Raw genomic sequence first — 7,013 nt, forward strand, 5'->3', positions numbered from 1 at the left:
TGACAGAATGTGGTCCAACCCTGTAAGTTTTTGTGACTGTGCCGGGGACCAAACTCCTCTATTTTACTTTGAAGTCCACTAAGCCCAAACAGTGTTATTGGAGACTTGCTTGTTTTTGTTCCCATACAATGCCGACTCTATTTCTGTGGTTGCTGACAGCTATTCTTGTGGCAGATTACTCCAGTCTCCAAACTTACGTTTTGCCACAAAGGAACTCATTTTGGAACTTGAGAAGTGAAACTAACAAAGCTTTTCATGTAGCTGTTTTGTGTGACTAATGTTTATTTTGTGTTTTTGTGAGTTTTCTGTTGTCTTGTTGTTTGTTGTAAGGATTTGTTTTACAGCTACGTGCTTAATAGTTTAAATAAGATATATTATTCAGAGAAAGATGACGGACATGAGGTGAAATATATTTTATAAGTTAAAGTTATGTATAAATAATATAACACGCTCTGGTACAATAATTCAATCATTAATTGTGTTCCAAGAGTAATACAATCTATCGGTAAAATACTTTTTATTTTACAAATTGATTTTGCCAGGAATACAGTTTGTAAGGTTTTTAGATATCTAAACATTTCGACTACAGTCTTTTTTTGATCAAACTAAAATAATATATTGTATTGTGAGCTTTTTTGTATCCTATATCCCTTTAAGAAATTGTAATGCAGGGATTTTTCGCTAGCTTAGTGATAAACTAAGGTTTTGGGAATTTGGTGCCAGAGTGGAGTGATCGATCCATAGCTTTCATTGAAAAATGGTATGAGTTTGTACTGCCTTTCGTTTATAGCGTTGGAGTTTAGACAAAATACCGACAAATACAAATATATACATCAAATGTATTTTTCGATACAATTTGTGTTCATATCACCAGTAATCTAAACTGGACCAAATCTTAGTATATTTAGTCCATTCATGCTTTTTAGTAGGTAGGGCAAAAAAAATGAAAAGGCTATGTAACAAAATAATTGTGAAGATAAAAACAATTGTTCAAGTGATTTTAACAGTCATGTTTTAGGCAGTTTAATTGTGCACTGTCACACAGTAATAAGCTATACAGCTATCTAAAGTAGGCCCTAACTAAGAATAATCATGAGTCTCGTTATCAGTTGGTAAATACATCATTCTATTATCTTATATCTTTTAAAGCTGTTGTTTTCTTTAGTTTGTTTACTTAAGTATTACTGTGCTTATTATTTTCAAGTAAAATAATCATAAGAATTTGGAAAAAGGTGAATTTAAGACAGACTAAATGTAAAAATAAGTGTTCGTAAAATGTTTGTGATATTTAAAAAGAAAAAAAAACATAAATATTATTGAAAACAAGATTTGAATTTAAAATGAGTTACAGATATGCCCCGGTCAATCGTAAGTTATTTTTTCATATTTATTTGCTTGTAAATAGTGAAATAGCAATTATTTATAACAATTTCGACACTGAGAAAAGGTTTAAATAAGCATATATACATCATCTAAGTCCATGTTTTAACAACGACTAACATAGCATCTAAAATATTCTGATTATAGATTTTGCACAAGAACGATTTAACTTTTTAACTTGAACCAAACAAGTTTTTTCTGATAATATACATTGTTATTTAAACATGGTGGGATTTGAATTACAGTGCAACCAAATTTTTAAATTTGTCATTAGCAAAATAGATACACCATGTTATAACCATAAAAATTAAATAGGACCAGACCAGGGGCGATGATTAAGTTCTTCATTAGGCAAAGTTTTAATTTCAAATTTTCAAAATAACCAATTATAATGTAAAGGAGATTTTAGCTTGCATTAAAATATGTTATTTAATCATACCTACCATTACTCATTTCAACATTTATTTGGGATGCTAAATATTAAGTAGTTTATGTTATAAATTTTTACCTTAAGCCATTGTCCATAGAATGTGGTATATATATATATATATATATATATATATATATATATAGCTGTTTCCAACCCATCAATATAGGGACCTATTTAAAAGTAAAAGGTTTAATTCAACAAGTGATCCTGGGTCACTAAGCACCTCACTTCATGTGATTATTTAAAAGAGTAATTTTTTTGTAGTTTCGCTTAGTGATTGTAGTTCGCTAAAAGATTACTGTCATGTAACCTTTGTTGATCTCACTCTCTTTTAAATCTCTGCACATATAATCATAATTTCAGACTTAACTCTTATCCAACTTAGTCTACAATTGAGTTAAAGCAAAATGTCAATTCAAAGAAAACTTACTATTTTTATAGTCCTCTCTAATTCATACGTACTTTTTTACTATCCCCTATTTTACCTATCTTCCTATTTTTGTAAATACAAACTCTTTCCCCGATTACCTCTTAAAATTAGTTATTTTTGATTACTCAACCACTAGAAATCACCCGGCCGCCTCTCAAAATCTTCATAGTAAGCAGAGAGGAGTGGGGAGCAGAACATCCCATAGTATGGAAACGCCTTGGTCACCCAATCAAAAAGGCAAGTTAACATAATGTGTACAATCCAATCGATAATCATTGTTAGATTCTAGGACACGAATATTATTATTTAAACATATCATTTTGTGTTTATGAAAGACATATTCTTACATTTGAAAAGTATTCGCCTGCTATTAAACGTATAGAAATGAACAAAAAAGATGTCAACTAGAGATGAGTGTATTAATTACTTCCTATATTAGGTTGGTCCTACTTATCACTTCTATTTTTACCTAACACAGGAGTCAAAAGTTCATCAAAAGTCAAATATCTGTTACAGTCAATGTCAGTCCACTTATATTCTTGTGTTTTAGCCTCTCCCTGAACAGTGCTTGCTAATTTGCACCCAACCCTTTACTTTTTAACTATTTGAGATCATTGAAATTGTTTTCGGCAACCTTCCTAGATATGTGGGCCGAGGGGCTAAAGTAATTATGGTTAATTTAAAACATTTACGCTCAGGTTTAGTTGGGGTGGTTAGCTGAAAATTTGCAAATATGAAGTATAGTCGACTTACATAAATAATTTTTAGTTTTTGTTCAAACTAAGCAATTGCCACAAAGAAAATAAAATCGGATGACTAACAACAAAATGACATAAAAAAATGGTTCACCAAAAACAGACAGAGATTAAAGATATGTAACACCAATAATAGGGAGTTGGGGATTTTCCAGGCAATTGCTTTTATCAGTAATTTCTGTCCATTTTAGGGAATCATTTTATGACGCCATTTTGTTATTAGTGGTCTGATTATAATGTTGTATATCAATTACGTAGTTTAATCAATACCTGCAAAAATATGTAAATAAGTTTTGTTATCAAATTCTTGATTTGATTGCTGTATGTTGGTTTTTATATTTGGAAAGCAAACAATAAGCGGATGATGGTCCAAGGTTTCATTTACCGTTGACACGGACACGCCTCCATGCAACAGTCCAACAGAGTGTGTTTCTACAGTGAGGGAGATACAGCACAGACATATGAACCAGGACAATCTACCAGACATAGCCTACAAGTAAGCGGACATAGTAAACGAACACTAACACAACATACAGGTATTACTTTGTCAGACACTTCCATGTGCTGACATTACGGCTTTACTAAGACAGCTATTTTGAGAGCCTAAAAGTAAATACATGGTATTAGATCGTTCCATAGAAACCAAATGCTTTGGACCGCTGAAGATCAAGGTTTCCCAACCAGTGGCACCAAGGATGAGGTTATTTTGTTAGTTCAAAATAGTAAACCTGAGTATTAGACTTAAAATAATATAACTTGAAATAATATACTTGAAAAAGGAGTGAAATTATAATTCTTGCACCTTGTTTTCTTCACTCTAGTACTAGTTCACTTTACCCACTCGTATCAATTGAGAAATACTGTATATCCTTATAAAAAAAAATAAGTAGTGATCAGGATATCAGCTTGGGACTAATCGCAGAACTTTCTAAAGTTGGCTCATTAATTAACTTTATCTTTGAAGCTTTGTATTATATTATTATTATATTTTCCTTGCAGTATAATGTGTTTTATATTTTAAACAAACGATATGGGGTCCTTGTCGACATAAGTTAGTTAAATAGCATATTTAAAAACATAGAATATTTTAAAATCAAAATGACAGAAAATAGGTTGGTGGCAAATAAATAATAAACATTCAATCTACATTTACCTCCAGAGAATTAAGTGTCTTGTAGAAAGGTAGGCCTACATAAAAAAAATAAACACTGCCATCGTTTAGTTTAACTAAAACATAATTATTTCAATGCCCTTTGAAGACTTCTTTTATTAGTGTTTTGGTAAAAGAAATTTAAAATATAGTACTTAAAACAGTACATATTCTATCAAAATCATTTAAGAAATTTTGGGAATGTGAGTTATGTGACTATCTTTTGTTTTGCATTTATAGTAGGCCCAAACTGTAATTTTACAGAAGTAAATACAAGGTGAATAATTTCCATCTCGTAAGTAAACAAATTTACGAAATGAAATAGCAAAACCACTTCGTCCATTATTGAAACATTCTATTTGCAGTTGAAATTTGTGTTTAAAGTTTATAATAACAAACACACAATCTAGAAGTAAAGCATAAATATTAAATGTAATATTCCGTTTAATAACATGAGTGTTATTTGCATGCCTACATAGTTGTTTGAGTTAAGATAATTAACAATGCTTTAGCTTTGTTCGTTTGTTTACAGTTTTCTTGTCGGAGGTGACGGGAATGTTTATGAAGGGAGAGGTTGGTATACAAAACCCCAGAAATTTCTCACAGACCCTAAATGTAGCGATAAGACTATCGATATAGCATTCATTGGAAAATATGGCTGTAAGTACTTTTTAAGCTTCTAATTACCACGTTTCCAGGGTTTGGCACTAATCAAATCCAAGTTATCATTGGATTTATATTTCATATACAGTTAAATTGACAAATTCCAACAGTACAAAATTTAGCCGCAGAATTGTTTGAATGAAGTTGAGGAATTATAACGTTGTTTTATCTATATTTTTAAGGGGAAGCTTAACTTGGCTTATCAGATAAAACCTTTGACTATTAGTATCCAATAGTCAATGATAAAACTTATTAAAATAAAATAATTAATACTCTCTATAGACCTACTATTATTTATGCACGTTATTTAATTTTTTCCAGTATGATTGTATGATTCTCTTTATAAAATGCTGTCCATTTAGGTATCTTATAGCCTATTTTGATCGTGACTTGATGGACTTGATAGTTAATCAAGTCATTAATTTCATCTTTTTTTACGGTTATAAAAATGTATAAAGCTAACTATTTTTGACAATTGAGAGAGAAAATGTTATCTATAAACTCCATCCAAGAACACGAAAGTATAAAATAATCTTATAAAGATAGAAATGTAATAGGTAATTACAAAATATAAAACCAACACCTACAATAGTTATACCATGTTAAAAAGAGTGCATTAGAATTAATAATTAAAACAACTACGTATATAAGTTAAACTATCATGTTGCCATTGTGTAATGTTTGTTCAGTTTACAAAGCAGTGTCAAAGCGGCTCAGAAGCAAACATTAGTTTAATCTCTTTGTGACTCAAGACCTTTGTTCTTGACACATTACAATAGACTTTGCCAACAATGCCATGTTGATGTGCTTAAGTAGGAGCTTAGGTTTACTCATTAGAAATTCTCTACTTGAAATTGTGGTCTAATTATAGGTTGAGAGTGAATAACTAAACAGTTCTCTTGTTGTTACAGAGTATTTAAACTGTGTTGATAAGCCATTGTTGAAATGTAAAGTTGGTACCTGTTGCTGCAATTAATTTTGTATTTCGTGTTTTAAAGTGTATTTAGCTGTTATGATGTTGCTGTATGAATAACAATATTACCACTAAGGGTAATAAGTATTGAATTTAAACTTAAAAAGCGCGTTAGTTTAAAGCTTCACTATTGAAACTCGTCAAACTTAGTTGGTTTGATAAAAAAATAAATTGAAACTTTCCCATCGTAGCAAACCTGCAGAATAATCAAATTGTCATGTGCCTGATTAAAATTTTGCACTAAAACTTAATATTGCCTTAAATGTGTCAAATTCATTCCAAATTCATAATTCCAAGTTTTACGAGTGCTTTAGGTTCAACGCAAGAGGGAAATTATGAAATGTCACTTGATAGAAAAATTATATACAATACATAAATGTTTTATAAGGTTCCTTAGATAAATGTATTGTTTTCGAAAACAAATTAACTATGAGTTAATCTTATTTCCTATTTTCTATTGATACTTAGATACGAAAATTAAAACATCAGATAAAATTACCGTAGGTATTCATTCCTTAAGTTAAAACAATTAGAATCTGTTTGTAAAACTATTTATACATTTATCTAAAAAGACTGAAGTAACATGCAATTATTTTTAACAGACTATGTACCAGCAATGTATTTACAATACAACCCAATGCATATTTACAGATCCAGATGTAGAGTACCCCTGGGCTCTTCATGATAAAGCTACTGAATTGTTACTGGAAGGGCAAGACAGACACATTGTGGTTTTAAACCTACTGTTATTGTATCCAAAAGAAGCCGATGATTGAAGAAAATATAGATGTAAATTAATGGCCTAGTATTTCATCACTACAACCTAAGCCAGCAAAACAGAAACTGGTAGAAACTGGTTCCGGCGGTTATGGAAAAGAAGCTTTGGGGCGGTGTGATGAACTATTATGTTTTGTCTTACTTTAAAAATCATTTGACTTACCCTACTTCTACGAATAACCATCAAACAAATTACCTTCAAATATTTCTTCTTAGCTTGGCTTCCAAAATTTCAACGTGCACAATTGTACATTGTCAATAATTAAGCGAACATGCATAAATACTGTTTGATGTACACCGTAGCCAACTTACTGGCGGATGGAACCCTCTTAAAACCTCTTATAGAAGGTTTTTATTTTTAACGTTGATGATATAATATTGAAATTAAAAATAATACTCAAATATAAATATTTGGGGTTTAATCATAGTTTTAATAAATTGTTTAAATTTATTAA

General features: G+C 30.5%; 1 long non-coding RNA gene across 2 annotated transcripts; it reads left to right on the forward strand.

The window, feature by feature from the left end:
• The first annotated feature begins 1,301 nt into the window (after window positions 1-1,301).
• LOC129004411 (uncharacterized) lies at window positions 1,302-6,543 on the forward strand. 2 transcript variants are annotated; one of them, XR_008491706.1, is made up of 4 exons: window positions 1,302-1,368; window positions 3,343-3,491; window positions 4,678-4,805; window positions 6,433-6,543. It is a non-coding gene; the product is annotated as an uncharacterized LOC129004411 (long non-coding RNA). The 2 variants fall into 2 exon arrangements; XR_008491705.1 differs by lacking the exon at window positions 1,302-1,368 and having other exon boundaries at window positions 2,755-3,491.
• The last annotated feature ends 470 nt before the right edge of the window (window positions 6,544-7,013 follow it).

Source organism: Macrosteles quadrilineatus, unplaced genomic scaffold (assembly GCF_028750875.1).
Source record: "Macrosteles quadrilineatus isolate MER2022 unplaced genomic scaffold, UCM_ALF_1.0 Scaffold_9__3_contigs__length_116548681, whole genome shotgun sequence".
Classification (NCBI taxonomy): Eukaryota; Metazoa; Arthropoda; class Insecta; order Hemiptera; family Cicadellidae; genus Macrosteles; species Macrosteles quadrilineatus.